Genomic DNA, 19,077 nt, shown 5'->3' with positions numbered 1-19,077 from the left:
GAATTGGATGGGATGATCTCCACAGGTCTCTTTCAAACCCTAACAACTCTGTGACTTTGTGAACTCCTTAGTTTGTTTTTCTTGCATGCACATTTTTTGCTGTATCTATTAAACTGTCTGTATCTCCACCCATCAGTTTTCTCTGTTACTCTTCCCATTCTCTCCCCATCCTAATGTGGGGATAGTGAGTGAGTGGCAGGTTAAATATTAACTGCCAGCCAGGGTTAAACCATGACAGTGGTATACTGGCATTTATACAGCTTCAAAAGGATTTCCAATTAATTTCTTTTTCAGGCAAATTTCAGTGGTGAACATGCTTTTCTAAAGAGTGAGGGAGTTACCAGAATAAATTTTTTTGCATGCTTAGATAAATTAGACATGTTAAACCTGGATAATTAAATGGGCTTTTGTTCATTTAAATATACACGTTATATTTTGAAATTCAGCTTTTGAAACTTAGCTCCTACAAGACAGTTTTGAGAATAAACATCTAGAAGGCACAAAATTATAAAGAGAATGTAAAAAAAATTCCTAGCTTCATTTTATTTTTCATTCCCATGTGGATTTGGAAATAGCTAACATGTTGATATATATATATACACATATATGCAGACAACTGCAAAGTATAAGTGCAAATATTTAGATATTCTGGAACACAGATGAGGATAGAATATGTGTAACTGTAGCATGTGGGTATGAAACATTTAATATGGCTATCAAATGTAATTTTAAAATTAATTGTGAAATTTACACTAGCTGACAGGATTTTACAAATGTTTATCCTTCCTTTATGGTTTTCATTTCTTCTATCAGAAGTAACAAGCAGGATTTATAGCAGCTATACACAGAACTCATCAAAATAGTGAAACAAAAATCCATCTGTCAAATTAAAGCAGAACTGTTCCGGAACAGAAGCAGGGTTCAGAAACATCTGATGCTTGTGCACCAGTTTGTGCTTCACAGACTTCACAAGCACTCTTAACGATTCTCGTCTTAAATTTCCTCAAAAAAGGGACAGAATACCATAAATGCTTACAGTTGTAAAGAAATCACTTGAAAAGAGTCTGAAATGTGTGATTTGAAACACACCTGAACAGCTGTATAAGCAGTTTGTTTCACAAAAGCAATCAGTTAATTCAGCTACTCAATAGAGGCAATTTACTCAATTTAAATGCCCAGCTTGTCTACTCTTATCACTCCTTTACTTGGAATAACTATTAAATGGCAGAAATAGCATGTATCAGCACAGCGTTCTGTTTTGGTGATCTAAGTGGACTGGGGAAATGGTTCCCATGACTCTTCCTATGAAAGGAAAGAAGCCCTGTGGTCTTGCTCAAGCTCCACAATCGTCTAGCAGCAGTAAACCCAGAAGAGCAATGTGAGGTTGTGTCCCAAATGTGACAGCTTTGCACAGTCCACAGCTCTGTACAGTCCACAGTGGACAGCTCCTGGCCATCATTGACTTCTTGCATGTTGGACAAAAACTGGATAAACTTCTCACCTTATGATCTTAACCTTCAGGATGGAGAGGTTTTAAACACTTGCTTCGTTATTTTAAAATGTTATATTTACTGAGAAATACAGTAAAATCAAAGAAAATTTTAAAAATAGGGTAGATTTAGATTAGGTATGAGGAAAAAATTCTTCATTATGTGGTGGTGAGACATTGGAAGAGGTTGCCCAGAGAAGTTGTGGATGCTCCATCCCTGGAAGTGTTCAAGGCCAGGTTGGATGGGGCTTTGAGCAACCTGGTCTAGTGCAAGCTGTTGCTGCTGCCTCCGGCACTGGGCACCTGCACCCAGTACAATCCTGTGTTCTCAAAATGGATTATTTATCAATATGCTTGAGGTCCAAATTTGTGCATTGCCAGAGTTTCTATAAAAAGGTTGTTGGTTTTTTTTTAGCGAAACATGTGAGCACACACGCAAAGATTTCTAACCATGTTTCCAGGCACAGGTGGATAGTATGGAGGATTTAGCCTCCAAGGACAAATGTGATAATCTAGTCCCTTACTTTAATCTATATTATGGCTGTTTATTCATCACAAATTATTTCAAATTTCTACATATGTTTTAAATGACAAGTAAATATGGTAAATGATAGCTTAAAATATTTTGGTCCTGTATAATCTATCATGTTTTGTATTTTTACTGAAGTGGAAAGATCCTATTTCATCAGGTGAACTGGCCATACCTTTGATAATGACAGTCATAGAAGAAAAATATTATTAGGAAGCAAAGAACAAGAATGACAATTAGCCTAACATTCATTATATTTATCACAATTCAGCCTAACTATAACAAATACACAAATCAGATTTATGTTACACTGGAGTTTCTTATGTTATATTTTATCATCTTTTGATGTTCTATAAATCAGTATAGACAGGTTAATAAAACCGCCCCAAGAAAAAAAAAGGAAATAAACAAAAATTCCTGAAACCACAAAAATCTCCAGTCCAGTTCTTCACATATACATTCCTAACTTCGAACATGAAAAATGTATGCAAATAAAAATGAACTTTTAGAAATAAATTCAATTAGTTTGGCAATTAAAATGTTTATTGAACCTTTTAGTAGACAATCTTTGACTTTTTTGGTTTTCCCCTGCAAACATGGTTTATTGCATTATATATAGGCTGAAAAACATTGGACAATACTATTTACACAAGGCATACTCCCTGAATAAAAAACAAGTTAAATTACAGTACCACCCCTGACTTCTGTTACTCAGAAGTGTCTCCAAAAATCTAAGGCAGGAAGATTATAATAATATGATAACTTGAAATATGATTGTCTATGGTTATCTTATGATCTTTTTAGCAGTTTGCTGGGTTAAAATGACTGGCATTTTCATTCCTTATCACTTGCAAGATGAAGAGTCTCTGCTAACTGAAATGATCAACAAGCATAAATCCCATAAGGGGAAAATGCTGTGAACTTTTCAGTCTCCAGTGTTGTATCTGTGTAACTACCAAGCCTGCAACTAAGGAAGATTGAACTACGTGTACAGCTACTGGTACCTTTATGTTTTTATGGAAATGCTGGAGTGAAGGGCTAACTGGAAAGGGGAATTGAACTCTTCCTGCACTTAATGAGATCTTCAGACTCTTGCTTTAGGATGGATAAAACTCACTCTCAAGAAGTGACTGTGTGCTTGTGCTGATCTATACCAGTAACTGCAGATTTAGTAGATGGGTACTCAAACCAATTTTTCAGAAGTAGGAAGAAAAAGAGTTACACAACTCACTAAACTTCTTGTTTATCCTCACAGCATAAGATAAATCTTCAGTCCTCTGCTAGAGTGTGTAATTAATGCCAGAAGTAAAACTTTCTAAGGACTGGAGACAGGAGGATTTTGACTAACCATTCATCTTCTACCATTTCATTGTTATAATAAAACTATAATGGGGGCTATTCTTACTCATACTTAGCAAATGACAACATGTTCTGGAATGGTTCCCAAAGTTACTTGTGATGTTTCTCTTAGCATAGAACAGCACCCAATCTATGTCTACACACCACAGTCCATGTTTCTACCCTCACTTTTCTACTTCATCTCTCAGGTTTGGAAAACTGTAATTACAGCCAGCCATTCATTCACAGAGCTGGCCTCTGTGCAGCAGCAAGGATTTGCCTGGTAATAGCAAGAGATGTTTGCTGTGGAAAATAATTCAGAAGCAACCTCTCAGGAGGGCCTCTTCAGCTCGTTTTTGCCCTTGATTCCTAATGGCAAAGCTGGCCCAGCACCCAGAGTTTTGGCTTTTAAAGATCCATACTTCTGTGGTTCACATGCAAGCCAGTTCTGAGACCCAGGTTGTCACAGATTAACAGTGATACCATGGCTTTTGTCTAGTAAAAAATTTGGTCCAGATTTTTAGATTGCAAAAGTATTTGAGGACTTGCACTATATTTTTTCTTGTTCATCTCCTCAAATCTGAAGCATCAGTTTTCCATGATTCCATCAGATCCAGCAGAAGTGAGCTAACAAACCTCTTCTACTAAAAAATATCTTGGCATACTGGGACCTGATTCTGTGCCACTGAAGCATCTTCTGCTTTTTAGAAAGCTTCTTAGACTATGAGGAATGTTATGAAATGAATGGAGGTCTCTGCTCAGGAAAGCAGGGAAAGCATAACTGACATGATGCATGTCCATAGGACTGCTAAGAAAGCTTCTCACAAGTGGAGGAGTCTTGCATGTACCACAGTGTTGTCTGCCATGGAAATTAGTCTTCTAAATGAGTTGAGCCCTGTCGTGTGAGATTCAGAAATGCAGAACACCAAAGGCTGCACACCAAAATGGGTGTGAACATTCCCATATTTTTTCTATGGCCAACAAAAGCATCTTCATCATTTGTTTGATGTTTAATAGTTTTACACTAAGCAACTGAAACCGTATGGGGGAGTTTAAAATTTATTTTACCTACTAACTATGCTGTTTATATATTGAATTGCCTTTGTTATGATTATGCTCTGTTATTATGAAGCAGTAGAAGCAAATGAAAACAAGAAAAATAAATTCTTTTTATGCACACACACTTTACAATGACTAGGAACAATGAAACATACAGAAAATGTCATATTGAATGAACAGCTGTTTCAAAATATAATGGTCTCTAAAGGAAAAAATTTAATAAGGTACCAGGAGTTCTTTATGAAAGCAAATATTCATATTTGATGCCATTAGCTGTTAGCCATCCCTCAATATAGAAAGCTTAATGGTGCAGAGAAGTTTACACAAGCCTTTTGCAATAGGCTTCATTGGATCAATAGCATAAACATGGACACATGTATGCAAACACACAGGTATGGAAAGATGTTAATTCAGGTTAGGGTTGCCACAACAGCAAGCTAAGGATTCATCCAATCTTTAACCAATGTATTGGAAAACATTTGTTTTCTTTTGTGGCTTATCATGTGTACTAGTTTCTGTTCTGCTAAAAAAAAATAAAAAATCGCTTTTTGTGCTGTCCTGGTAGCTGGACAGAGAGTCAGGTATAAATTTATGAAGAAGGGAGAACTTGCTTCTGAGAAGAACTGACAACTGTTTGTGCAGAGAAGTTTCCAGAGCATAAGGGTAAGTCGTCCATGAGAAGATTAAGTGTGTAAGAAACAGTAGCACTAACTTAACAGCACAATAGAGAACAGGAAAAGGCTCAGAAGACAAGGCATCAGAGGTAACACAATGAAAAAGACTCCCTGGGGATGCAGAAAATCCTATGTAATGTCTCTTGTAAACAGAAAGTCTCTAAGGGCTGCTGGCCCACATTGAACCTGTAAGAAGGAAAGTAATACTAATGATGGAAACACAGAGGGACCTTCCCTCACTGGGTCACTTTTGTTCAGGTGTCTTTTATTCTGTGAAAGAAATTCTGCCAGCAGGATGTAAACAATTTAAAGCATAGAATAATTATTTATTCACTAATACATGCAGTATGTAGGTAGGATGACCATGTTACTATGCTAAGCATTAGCACAGTTGCCTTTAGCATCTTCCCACCACACTTTGTACTCAGATCTTCTGTCTGGACTTTCAAGCTGTTTAATTCCCCTTCGAACTTCCAGCCCCCTCTTAGCCCTAGATCCTACTCCTGGTCTTGGATTTTCCCTTACTAAACACCCAATAGCTCTCCTAACTCCCCACTAAGTCTGTCCTTTTTCAGATGTCTTTTCCCATTTGTCTCAGCAGATACTTGCTGATTCCTCCCCCATGTCACACTCTACAGTTCCTTGCTCTCACTGGTTAAAGGTTATTTCTTTAAACCTTATGCTGACTATGGAGGTCTGGCTTCTGTGAAGACAGGAAGGAAAAATGCAGACAGAAAAGGAACAGTCTTTTGGTAGTCCCCTGCTCCTGACCATTCCTTCTGCAGTTGAGGCAGTAGAGCCTGGTCAGGCTCTGAAAAATAGCTTCTGAGCAAAAACATGGCAGGTTTTTGAGCATATATAGTGTATTTAAGGCAGACATGATGAGGGCTGCATTTACTGTAAACACAGTTACTGTCTACATTGCTGCTCCTGAAGAATGAAAATCCAGTCAATGTGATTAGATGTTATAATTTGCTGGAAAATTGTATCTGTGATATGCTTCATGAACATGAGGGCAGAAGTTCTCTTGCCCAAAAGTGGTCATCTACTGCCATTTTAGGTGCCTTAGGTTATCTGCCAAGAGAAGACCCACATCACTGTGGAGAACAAGCTGTTTGTACAATACCCGTGAGACAATATCAGTGAGTGTCTTCAGTAGCACTATCTTTAGGCAGTTGAGCTGGCTAAAATGCTCCCTAGTGATCCCTGACCTATGAGCTATGGTTAACACAGTTGAGAAGAGCTTGCTGTAATCAGCGAGAATAATTTTTACTTCATGAATTTTTACTTTTATGCAATTTGTAGCTGTCTCACGGTTTCCCTCTTGTAATAAATACCATCCCAAAGCTGTGTGTTGCTCAGTTGTGATTCAGGGGTTTCTATGCAATTTAGGTTTCCAAGTGACTTTTCTGCTGCTGTAATAAATTCCTTACAAATAAAAATATCTATTAATTTCTTTGCAAATCCTGGATAGGCAGGATATTATTTCTTTATAACAGCTGGTATCTCAAGAATAAAAAAAGACCATTTTACAGACAGACTAGTTACAACTCACATGGAACTTTTTAAAGTGTACTGCAATGAAATGTGATATGAATAAGCATAGCAGAAGTACAATGTGATCCAAAAGAAGTAAAATAAACTAAGAAGATTTAACAGAATCTCGCAAGCAGTTTCACTATTAGCAGCATAAATTGTCTGTTGTAATCGTGTTATTAATTGCACATAAATAAGTGTGTTAACTGCATTAAGTCATATTATATCTACATAGAAGAAGGAATTAGGAACTTAAAACTGTGTTTCCATGTATGTTGTTAGCTTAAACAATCCCTGTCTTGTGTCACATGACTACTGATAATGATGGAACAGTTCGGAGAACTCAGAGTTTAAAATATTGCTGCAAACAGCAGTGTTATTTTGCAGCTAGTCTAGTTACTGTTTTCATTAAGTATCACTTAATGTATGACTGCACAAACAAATATTCCTACAAAAGAGTTTTGAGAGAAGTGGAAGACATAGGAAGAGGAATAAACAGATACAAACAAGGGATACTGAGCAGACCTGGATAGCTTTGGTATCAAGTGTGAAAATAGACACAAAAAGATTTATCAGACACAAGAATAATTTATCCTTGATACAAATGAATGCATGCATTTTTTTCCTTTTCTTAATGGAAGAAATGTCAAAACAAACAAGTCTTTTGCTGATTTCCCTTTAGTGTGCCGGAGGTTGCAATGAGTCTGCTTTGCTAAAAATTCAGAAATTTATACACCAATGATTTGGATATTTGATCCTTTTAATTATAACAAATGTAGGAATACAGATTTATGTACATTAATGATTGATCAATGAAATAAACCACCCCCAAAGACGTGAGAGAATCACAGAATCATAGCATGGTTAGGGTTGGAAGGGATATTAAAGATCATCCAGTTGAAGCACCCTTTCCACTAGACCAGGCTGCTCAAAGCTCATACAGCCTGGCCTTAGACACTGCCAGGGATGAGGAATCCATGACTTGGCAACCCTTGTCAATGTCTCACCACCCACGCAATAAAGAACTTCGTCCTAATATCTAATCTAAATCTACCCTCTTTCAGTTTAAAACCATTACCCCTTGTCCTATCACTACTTGCTCTTATGAGAAGTCCCTCTCCAGATTTCTTGTAGGCCCCCTTTAGGTACTAGAAGGCTGTTGTAAGGCATTTGTAAGGCATCCCTTGTATGTAAATAAATAGGTACACTGGGATCACAAAAAGATGTATATGAAGAGGGCTTCTTCACTAGCCCACTCTTTTTTTACTATTTGATTAAAGCTTTGTATTTATTTTTCTGTAGTATCCCACATCCTTCCTTGCTCTTTTTGTGCTACTTTTCCATTGTACCTCTGCAAGTCAGCCATCTGCATCTCTCATTCCCTTTGCAGCTAATTTCCCACACACTAACACTTCCGTGCAGGTGTTAGTTATTCTGAGCTAAAAATTGCTGACAAGATTATGAAAAAGAGAGGTCTGTTTTAAAGAAAAAAAAAAAAGGAAAGCAATATATCTCATCTCAAGGCAGAGTCTTCAATTGTTACCATTTTTATATAATAGAATGGTATGACTCTATTCGTCATATGATTCTATTTGTCATATGCGGATCTGATAATCATAGAATCATAGAATCATAGAATCATAGAATCGTAAGGGTTGGAAAGGACATTAAGATCATCTAGTTCCAACCCCCCTGCCATGGGCAGGGACACCTTGCCCTAAACCACGTGGTTCAAGGCGCTGTCCAACCTGGCCTTGAACACCACCAGGGATGGAGCATCCACAACCTCCCTGGGCAACCCATTCCAGTGCTTCACCACCCTCACTGTAAAGAACTTCTTCCTTATATCTAACCCAGCCTTCCCCTGTTCAAGTTTGAACCCATTACCCTTTGTCCTACCACTACAGTCCCTAAGGAAGAGTCCCTCCTCAGCATCCTTGTAGACCCCCTTCCGATACTGGAAGGCTGCTATGAGGTCACCACGCAGCCTTCTCTTCTCCAGGCTGAACAGCCCCAACTCTCTCAGCCTGTCTTCATATGGGAGGTGCTCCAGCCCTCTTATCACCCTCGTGGCCCTCCTCTGGACTCGCTCCAACAGATCCATGTCCTTTTTATGTTGAGGACACCAGAACTGTATGCAGTACTCCAAGTGAGGTCTCACAAGAGCAGAGTAGAGGGGCAGGATCACCTCCTTTGACCTGCTGGTCACGCTTCTTTTGATGCAGCCCAGGATACGGTTGGCTTTCTGGGCTGCAAGCGCACACTGTCGTCTCATGTTAAGCTTCTCGTCAACCAACACCCCCAAGTCCTTTTCTGCAGGGCTGCTCTGAATCTCTTCTCTGCCCAGCCTGTAGCAGTGCCTGGGATTGCCCCGACCCAGGTGTAGGACCTTACACTTGGCTTGGTTAAACTTCATAAGGTTGGCATCGGCCCACCTCACAAGCGTGTCAAGGTCCCTCTGGATGGCATCCCTTCCCTCCAGCACATCAGCCGAACCACACAGCTTGGTGTCATCGGCAAACTTGCTGAGGGCGCACTCCATCTCACTGTCCATGTCGCCGACAAAGGTGTTGAACAGGACCGGTCCCAACACCGATCCCTGAGGGACATCACTCGTTACAGGTTTCCAACTGGACATCGAGCCATTTACCACAACTCTTTGTGTGCGGCCATCGAGCCAGTTTTTTATCCACCGAGTGGTCCATCTATCAAATTGATGTCTCTCCATAAGCAGAAGGTAGAGGTGCAAATGCAGGCAGAGGAAAGCTCCTCACTGCCTGGTAAGGGCACTCAACTCTTAAGAACACCACCTTTTTCAAGCAGTTCTTTCTGAAGCTGGAAAGTGAAGTTCTGGCCCTGTGAAGTGCTCCATTAACTTCCTCATAGCGAAGGCAAATAAAGGGCATATTGGTGGATATTTATGTAATACTCTTGGCCTCACGAGTGAGGTTCTTAAGAGAATTGGATCTGCTCTTGCTATTGGAAACCTTCTGGCTAAATGTGCAACTAACTAGCAGCTTTAAGAAGCCACTGTAATAATATAAATTATTTGAACTATTTTTAAGATAGCAGTCCTGGGAATACTCTCTCCAGGCAACAGTTACGTACAGAGTTAGCAGTTCTACCAAATCGCAAGGACAGTCTGAATTGTTAACGTATTTTCAGATTTCCATACTATGTTAGGTGATTGGGAAAGGTATAATTGTTATTGGGCTGCATGAATGGAAGAGGCAGGCAACACTGAAGGGGAGATGACTACGCTCACACCTCATGGAAGCAGTATAATCTTGATTCTTGGGAGCATTAGTGTGTAGTTTAAGTAGCTAGTTGGTTAAAATTTTCTGAAGTTCTAAATCCACATTTCCTCTTGTAGCAAATTGCTTCAGTTAAAAATACAGTATTTCAAAGATAAAATATATCTACACTATTAAGCAATACCTTTCAGTGAGTGTAAAACTCGGGAAAATTCTATGCTCTGGATGGTCTTTCCAAATTCTGTCTTGCTGTATTACTCTGAGTCAGAGCAAAAAAGTTTTACAGATATCTGCTGCAAAAGTGGCTATGAATATTGATGCATTCAAGTTTGGAAAATAAAATGAAATTACAAAACATTCTGGATTCTCTTTGAAAATAACCTGATATTTCTGTTGCCAAATATATCTACCATCAAAACAACACTATGTTTTAATTTGCCTCTATTATTGGTGCCATGGTTTAAGCCCAACTGGTAGCTCAGCACCACGCAGCCGTTCATTCACCCCCAGCTCCTTTTTCTCCTGTTTGAGTGGGATGGGGAGGAAAATTGGAAGAATGTAAACCCCATGTGTTGAGATAAGATCAGTTTAATAACTAAAGTATAATATAAAACTACTACTAATAATAGTAATAATGCTAAGGGAAATAACAAGGGGAGAGAATATAAAACTAAAAGGGAAAGGGAAAAAAAACCCCAAACCAATAAATACAAGTGAAGCACAATACGATTGCTCACCACCCACTGATCGATACCCAGCCCATCCCCAAGCAGTGATCAGTCCTTTCAGGGCAACTCCCCCCAGTTTATATACTGGGCATGACAAGCTGTGTGGTAGAATACCCCCTTGGCTAGTTTTGGTCAGGTGTCCTATCTCTGCTGCCTCCCAGCTTTCTCTGCCCCTCCTCACTGGCAGAGCATGAGAGACTGAAAAGTCCTTGATCAGGGTAAGCGTTATTTAGCAATAACTAAAAACATCAGTGTTATTAGCAATTGTTCTCAGACTAAAGCCAAAACACAGCACTGTACCAGCTACTAGGAAGAAAAGAAAACAAACACCAAAACTCTTACAGCTGAAACCAGGACAAATGGTATGCAAGGTAACTTAAAGCAATGTGGTCCTTAATTTCTTGTCTTTGAATATGTAAGGAAAAAAAGAAAAAAATTGAGGGGGTGGAATCTATAACATAGATTGTAGTTTCAAAGTTAAATGGCAGTACTTATACAAAAGCTTCACTCAGAAACCAGGAATCAACCTGACTTAGCAAGGCTGAGACTTGCAGCACATATCAGTGAGAGAAAGTGTGACTACACATCCCTAATTCCATTCGTGAATTTAAGATTTAATTTCACTCATTAATGAAGAAACTCAGTTTGCCATTTGTGACTTACAATTCTTCTTTCTTAATTCTTTACCAGCTTAGTAGAGAAGAGGTCCATCTAACCTGTTATCCTGTTATGACATTTGTGAAAAATGAGCACCTTATAGAAGAAGGAGAAACAGGGCAAACATCTAGTGGTATTTCTCCAACGTACTTTGCTGATTTCTAGTGATTTGTGTCTGAGACTGCCTGAAACCTATCCACCTGATAGTGGTTTAGAAATCCTTTGTCCCCATGCTGCCTGGGTTTTGGGTTTTTTTTGCGTGTTTTTTTTTTTTTTTTAATGGTTGGTTTGTCTTGCTCGGTTGGTTTGGTTTGATTCATCTTGTGAGCTCTCATGCCATTTTAGTACTTATAATGTACTTTTGTGTGACTGTGGCTACTTATTAGATGAAAGGAGCTTTGTTACAACCCTTCCCTCCCACAGTCCTTTGTTGTGTTGTTCCATTGCAAGGATAATAAATGTGCTTAAAAATACTGTTGTATTTTCAGGACTTAACAGTACTATGGAAAGATCACAATGTGCTGTGGAAGTAGATAACTGAATGACTGCTCAGGATCAGGTTGCTTTATGCGTTATGCTTTATCCTATTCCACACAATTGCTACAGGCTTAGGCACAGGCACCTAGCTGTCATGGTGTGATCCTGTGCAATACCTATGTGGGACAAAGGGCATCATCTGCAACCTAGCATGCACGGAGATTTTCAATCTATATTAAAGAATTTTATCTACTTTTGGGACTACCACAGTACAACAAGAATAAGATCATTCTTCATGCAAAATAAAGTGGTACTTTAACTCTTCATAGTTATATTTATTCCCATTTCCTCCAGCCAGAGAAACTTTTTCACCAAGAATGATTCTGTCTTTTCCTTTCCCTACTAATATGCCAGCTAACAATATGAAATGCATTGATGCCTGTGTAACGTTAATGTAAAAATATTAAATGAAACATCATTTTTATTAGAATGTATATATTCACAATTAGCTCTGTTTTCTGGGCTTTTTGCTTTTAATGTTCTAGTCCTGAAAACTTGTGAAGGCTTGGGATTTCAGAGGAATCTAACTTACTCATCCAGCTTGTATTTAGAGCTAATGATAAATGTGATTTAAATCCTTTAGTGTCCTGTTGAGAGACAGAACAAAAGTATTTTGTCAGATGTATTCAAAGGGATCATGAATGATCAGGTTAATTTGCAGAATGTTGTATTTAGGAATTCAAACGCACAGTTCATCCCAATACCTAGCTGCAAAAGAAGGTAAAAGGGATATAGGGAAACATTCAACAATGTATAGAAAAACTGCTTTTCTATTGTTTATTAATAAATGTCTAAGGTGAGATCTATAGAGGAAAATGTGTTTATGAAGTTATATGGAGCAATTTTTTAATTTTTTTTTTTTTAACACAGAATTCCCAGGGGATGAATACTAGGAGTATTTCAGGACAGAATGTCCTAGAAATAGGTTGAGTCAGCAAAGCACGGATGAACTATGATCTGCAAGCTAAAAGTACCATAGCATGTATGTACTGCATGTGCATTTACTGGGAAAAAAAAAGAAAATAAAATCAGACTGCATTTGTAACCTCAGTATTCATTAGATGAATTTCTGTACTCTTCATTTTGATGGTGTTACTGGTGATATATCTTTTAAGGAAAAATCCCCACTATTATTTAAAGAGATAATAAATTTTCTGCAGATAGGAAAAAACCCCTGCTTTTATTTTGCAAATTTTGCTCCTGCCTGTCAAAGAAGTATCAAAATGGGCTGGATGTGTCTGCTGGCATGCCAGTGACAGAGAAGTGGCAGTACAGACACTTGCAGCCTATCTGTATGAGCAAGAAAAGGCTACTGCAACAAAGTCTCGTGAGGAATTTCTGAAAGCAAGCTCTGTTCCAGATAGAGACAGGAACAAAATCAGGTTAAAGAAGTACAGAACAAGAAGAAAAGGGCTGCTTGGCATACTACAGTAGATAACAATCCCTCAATAATGCAGCAAATATGGAAAAAAATGCAGAAAGCAAGCTTCCAAGTTTAGGTTTTTAAATAACGTCACAAAAAAACAGCAGAGAAAGGGGACAAGAATACATCTCTCTGCCAACTGAAGTATTTTTAGGTATGCTAATCGTGTGCTGTGAAGATTACCCAAATACACATTCTGCTGCTAAGCAAGAGAACAGCTGGATGTGTCTCCTCACACTGTTAGCTACCAGCAACCCTACAAACACAGGCCAAAAATATATTAAACCCCACAGAGCCTCTGCAAATATTATAAAACCGGAAATAGAGGACTGTAGTGCAATGTGGCTACTGGAGTGTTTTCTGGCCTCAGTGGCAGCATTTGAAGGGCCTATGCAGGATTGAGCTATTTTTTCTGCAGTTTTCTTTTGAGTATTGGATCAGTATATGTCAAAATTTAATTTGTGGGAATCCTATGCCTATTGTGAACCATTTGGACTTAACAATGCATGTTTGGCTAGCTTGTTGCATGCTGTTATTTTTTCAAACAACAAAGAGTTGGAGACAATAAAAAAATCTTTAAACAAAGGCCATTTATGCTGGACTAATTTCCATTCTGCCGCTTTTCCCGTCTTCTACTCTGCGGCTGCAAAATAGATCAGAACAAAGTTTGTCATGCACCAGCTGCTGAAATGACATTTTCTCTGTCCAAACAACCATGGGGTTTCAATTAGGGAATTTGATCTACAGCATTCACCCTTATAGTGATAAAGGGTGTACTTGAAGTCTGTTTAGATCAGCAAACACTGTGTCCTTAAACTTCTAATATACACACTAGATTACAAGCAATGGATAGAAAGACATAGCCTCGTCACAGATCAGTTGTCAGTCTGCCTATTTACTGACATGTATACAGAAAGAGCTGCCTGTGCTTGTATAGAGGAGTTATCATACTTGCCTTCTGCCTTGCCTACGTATTTCACCTGTCCAGAGGGAAAGTGTTCCACACTGCAACCTGAAAACACAAAGCAGAAGAGCTGAGTTTAGTATAGCTCAAACAGGGAAATGAAAGTAGTATTAGATGAGTTTGTTTTAGTTATGCTGGGAGTTGCTCCTATGAGGCAATTGAAGCAAACCATTTAGTGAGCTGCCTGGTATGGCTGTGCAAAGCAATCCTGCTGTTGTGATATTCACTGCCTTGACACAGATGTGAAGGACAGCGCAAGAGCTGATGAAGTGCCTCTGAGATCAGCTTAGGCAAGTAGGAATTACACTGGTAACTAAACTGTGATTCCAGCATTACAAATCAGCTTTTTAAATAATTCTTAATGTGAAAATAAATCCTGTGTACACACACAGCACTATGGGAATGCAGAGAGGGCAGTTTCCAGAGAAGTTGACCCAGTAGACAGCTCAATGTAGTTGGATGGGTTTCAAAATAATTATAGATATACAGGAATCAGGCTGGAATTGGAATTTCTTCTGATACCAGTAACAACTTTTTTCCTATGCCTCCATAATTTTGTAAGCTGTTTTTTTCATTTTTGTGCACTCAACACATGATAATAAAGGAGCACTGAATTTGGGATGAATGCCACTGTTTCTTAACTTCAGAAAAATCCAGAATATTTTGCTAAGCATCAGAGACTGGTATTTTTCAGTGTGACCCACTAGATGACTCAAATGCTGTAGCCCATCTGCAATACACAGAAATACACCTGGCTATTGGTTTTCTGAATAAAATTGGAGCAGGTGTTTGGAAAGCAGATTTTACCCTAAAAGCCAGATCTCTTTCCTTGTGGATGGCTTGGCAATGAACTGAAAATTGCAGGTGTAACAGGACGGGGCATCACAGGTCTGAAGACATACCTCCTCCTGCACCTGCACAACCCAGCACAGAGCCAAGTACTGCCCCTCCTCTCACACAGAAGAGGGGAGTCCAAATTCCAAACTTGAGGGTCATCCCTCCCTGCTGTTGAGGTTGGACTAATTTGGAAAAACAGTGGTGAGACGCTTCACTGCAGTTAGTCAGGCTTACCGCACTGAACACAATCACATTTTGTAATAATACTGCAGCTCAGATGATTCAAAGACACTACAAATACTGGAAATATGGGGCCATAATTCGGTACATAATCCTGGTCAGTTCAGAGAAAATAGTAGTTCAATAAATTTTACATAGTAAGCGGTAAATGGTACCTGTGTCAGTATATATAAAGATAGTAAGTTTTTGCTGCAAATATGGATCATTTATTAATAACTTCTTCCAGATAAACCCTGTAGCTTCCTTAAGGTGCAATGAGCTGGTTTTAGATGCCTGTCCACTAAGTGTAGGAGGTACACATTCATACCCTCATATTTGCAGAATGAATTGCCTACATATGTATTTATTATGTTTTTTATAATCAAAGACTCCAAAGCCCATTATGCAGTCAAACACCAATATATTTGGAAAACAAATTTTGAAAGTAAATATGCTGGTATTTTCATAAATGTAAATAATTTCATCATTTGAAGTAGAATGAAGCCATATTTGACTGAAATTATGGTAGGGTCTAGCAGAAGCATTTCTAAGAGCTCAGAAAGGCACTTAAGGAGCAAATCTCACCTGTGTTGTCAGATACTTTGGTCATTGCAGTGTAAGGTGTGAAATGCAACTAGCCTGGTGAGTTCACAACAGCTCAGTGTGCTTAAAGAAGAAGCAGACTTTTCTGACTGGTGACCCAGAAAAGAAAACTAACATTTCTTGAATTATCCTCTCCTTTTGAGTTAATAATTTCAAGCTGTTCAGCGATCCTCTGACTGCTCATAGATGTTCACATTGCATTCAGTCAATGAATAAAAGCTATATGTGAACGAATGAGCAACATTAGCCAACACTGTTTACATGCTATCTTTCCTACATATTTAGAATGTCCATAATCAACGTACACATTACCAAGTTCACAAATATGCCCATATCAAGTAAGTCAAATAAAGAAAATAGTGATTTACTTGCAGAAGTCGGCTACATTCATATATTAGTGCAACTGTTGTCTGTTGGTTAGGCAAACTGGACTCATAGATGTGGTTAAATGACTCATCCATTTACGTAGGTGTGAGTCATCTGGATTTTGGTTTTTTTTATGTTGAAGAAAAATATATTATAGTTTGTTTTCAAGGCAAGCTAAACCTTGCAGATATAAGTCAAACCAATAGATTTTGGTGGTTTCGTAATATAATTGTAATATATTGAGTGAAACTTGAGAATTGGATCTCTGTGTGGATATAAATTTAAAAGTATTGACTAAAACCAGCAGATTGTCCAGAAATGATGCATCCCATTGCAGTCACCAAGACATCAACCATTCATATTACATTTCTTCATGCTGATATGCTGAGTAGTACAGTAAAAATAATAAAAGGTTACCATATCATCTTATATATTTTAACTTTTCAGTTTGCATATAATTAACCATATTTATTTATCCTGCTTTTCTATAGAACCAAAAGTAATGCAACTATTCTCTGTATCTGCGTGAATGTCCACCTTCTTCAGATACTTTTTGAATCTCTTATCCAATTGGACAAATCTGAGAGAACAGTGGGTCTTAAGCATGATGATTTTGCCTAATTTTTACAAAGAATCTTGAATGGTCATTCAGAGAAAAGCCTTCATGAAAGCAAGGGCATGTTACTTCCAGTGACTTCAGAACACTGATATTGGACTTCTTTCTAATTATGCAATATATCTTCCAACATATGTCTCCTTCCTTGTAACCAATGAGTCCAAAAACCTCTTGAACATTAACAGTCCTGGGGCATCAACCACCTCTCCAACCACCTCCAGTGTTTGATGACCCCCTTGGTAAAGAAATGCTTTCTAATGCCCAGTCTAAACTTCTCCTGGCACAGCTTTGAAACATTCCCATGCATCCTATCACTGGATACCAGGGAGAAGAGATCAGCACTTCCCTCTCCCCTTCTGCTCAGGAAGCTGTTGAGAGCAATGAGGTCACCCTTTAGCCTCTCGCTCTCTAAACTAGATTAGCCCAAAGTCCTTAGCCACTCCTCACAGGACATTCCTTCCAGTCCTTTTACTAGCTTTGTTGCCCTTTTCTGGACGCATTGAAGGACTTTCACATCCTTCTTAAATTGCGGGACCTAGAATACTCCACACAGTATTCAAGGTGAGGCTGCACCAACACTGAATACAGGAGGATAGTCACCTCTTTTGGCTGTCTGATTATACTGTTTGATGCACCTCAGGATGTGGTTTGTCATTTGTTTCAGAATCACTGGCACAGTATCCTTGAACTGAGAAAGAGTGTGTGTACTCTAAGAAAAGGTTTGTGTGGTATGGATTATAAGCTACACTGCTGTAATTCTTATGGGTTGCATATCAGCACTAAAAAGAAGCTAGGCAGAATTATGCTTTGTGGAGCTCAGATGCCAGGGCAACTATAAATAATTCATAACTGGGTTCTTTTCTTAAAAGTACAGTAGAATTCACTTCTTATCCTGAACCTTCACATTTTATTTCACAAGTGCAACAAAATCACAGAGCATGCCTGTTGGCATCAGTGACAGTAGGCATATGCTTTCATTACCAAAGGCTCTGCTATTGGTTCAGGTGGACGTTAGCAAATATTTTACAGTATTTGCACTTTTGCTTGATTGTTCACTTCACCAGCATTCAGCAACATTTTTCTTACCTCCTTTTGAGAAGAGCAGGTTTGCATGTCTTTTACACAAATAGTTCTCAGAGATAATCTTGAAGAGAGTAATATAATTAGAAATATCTTTTCATAAGTGCTAAAAATAGAGGCACGTTTATCACATTGGGATATCTAACACCTAGAGCAAGGACATGATTTTAACAGTGTTCTTAAAGGGGCTAACAGTTGTTAAATTTTGGTATACATTACAAGTTTTGATGCAGATCCAGAAACAAACCTATGGATCCATTGAAAAGAATAAATTGGCAATAACAGAAGAAACAAATTGGTTTCTATTCTGCTGCCTGCACCTTTGGAAGTAATTTGTTAATAATTGATATTATCCTTCGTGCTTTGCTTCTTGTCTTGTTGGTGTGGGGTTTTTTTAAATCTATTTTTTCTGGACAACTTAAATATCTCATTAAACATTAAACATTGCTTAGTTGGCTTCCAGTGCTATTCTTCCACCACGTGGTGTTAGAAACACAACTTTTTAAAAGCTAATGCTCTTCTAAACAGAACTTGCAAGACTTGTCTATATTGTGTCTTGAGAGTTATTTCAAGAGCAGAGAGCAGTCTGTTTGCCCTCCATGCAAGCAACACACTGTGGAACGCAGTCCAAGTGCAACTGAGGTGTCCTCTGTTGCAAAAGGAATACCAGTTGTCTGATCATGTCCACCAGCTCATTCACTGCCAAGCAATTAAGATGCTGCCACATACATTGAGCCAGATTATTCATGAGCATCCTGGAAGCATTTTTGAAGACTTAATTGTAGATTGTTTGGCAATGAAAATTCTATTTAAATGAAATACTTTGCATTTCTGGGACTGATATTTTGGTCATTTGATTCAAAATTCATTCCTGCCATCAACAGTGTGCAACATACCATGAGATCCTGCAGTGGAGAATAACTCCTGGGAAACACCGTATTCTCAGCTCTTATATTGAGCACTTCTTGTTCTAGAAGTGTCCAGGCATTGTTTGCCCCTTGAAAGATAAAATTTTGCCTTAGTTAGAGAGAAATCCAATATGGTTAGCAGGTAACCCTTCTCCAGAAGTTTTTCTTTTAGAGTGGCAGCAGGTTTTCGATATTATAGAAATTCATCACCTTCCTTAGCTTTCATTCTAAGAAAAAGAAATGTTTCTAGCCTTCATGTT

The sequence above is a fragment of the Strigops habroptila genome, chromosome 1 (genome assembly GCF_004027225.2).
Source record: "Strigops habroptila isolate Jane chromosome 1, bStrHab1.2.pri, whole genome shotgun sequence".
Classification (NCBI taxonomy): Eukaryota; Metazoa; Chordata; class Aves; order Psittaciformes; family Psittacidae; genus Strigops; species Strigops habroptila.
Note: the sequence above shows the minus strand (reverse complement) of the source record.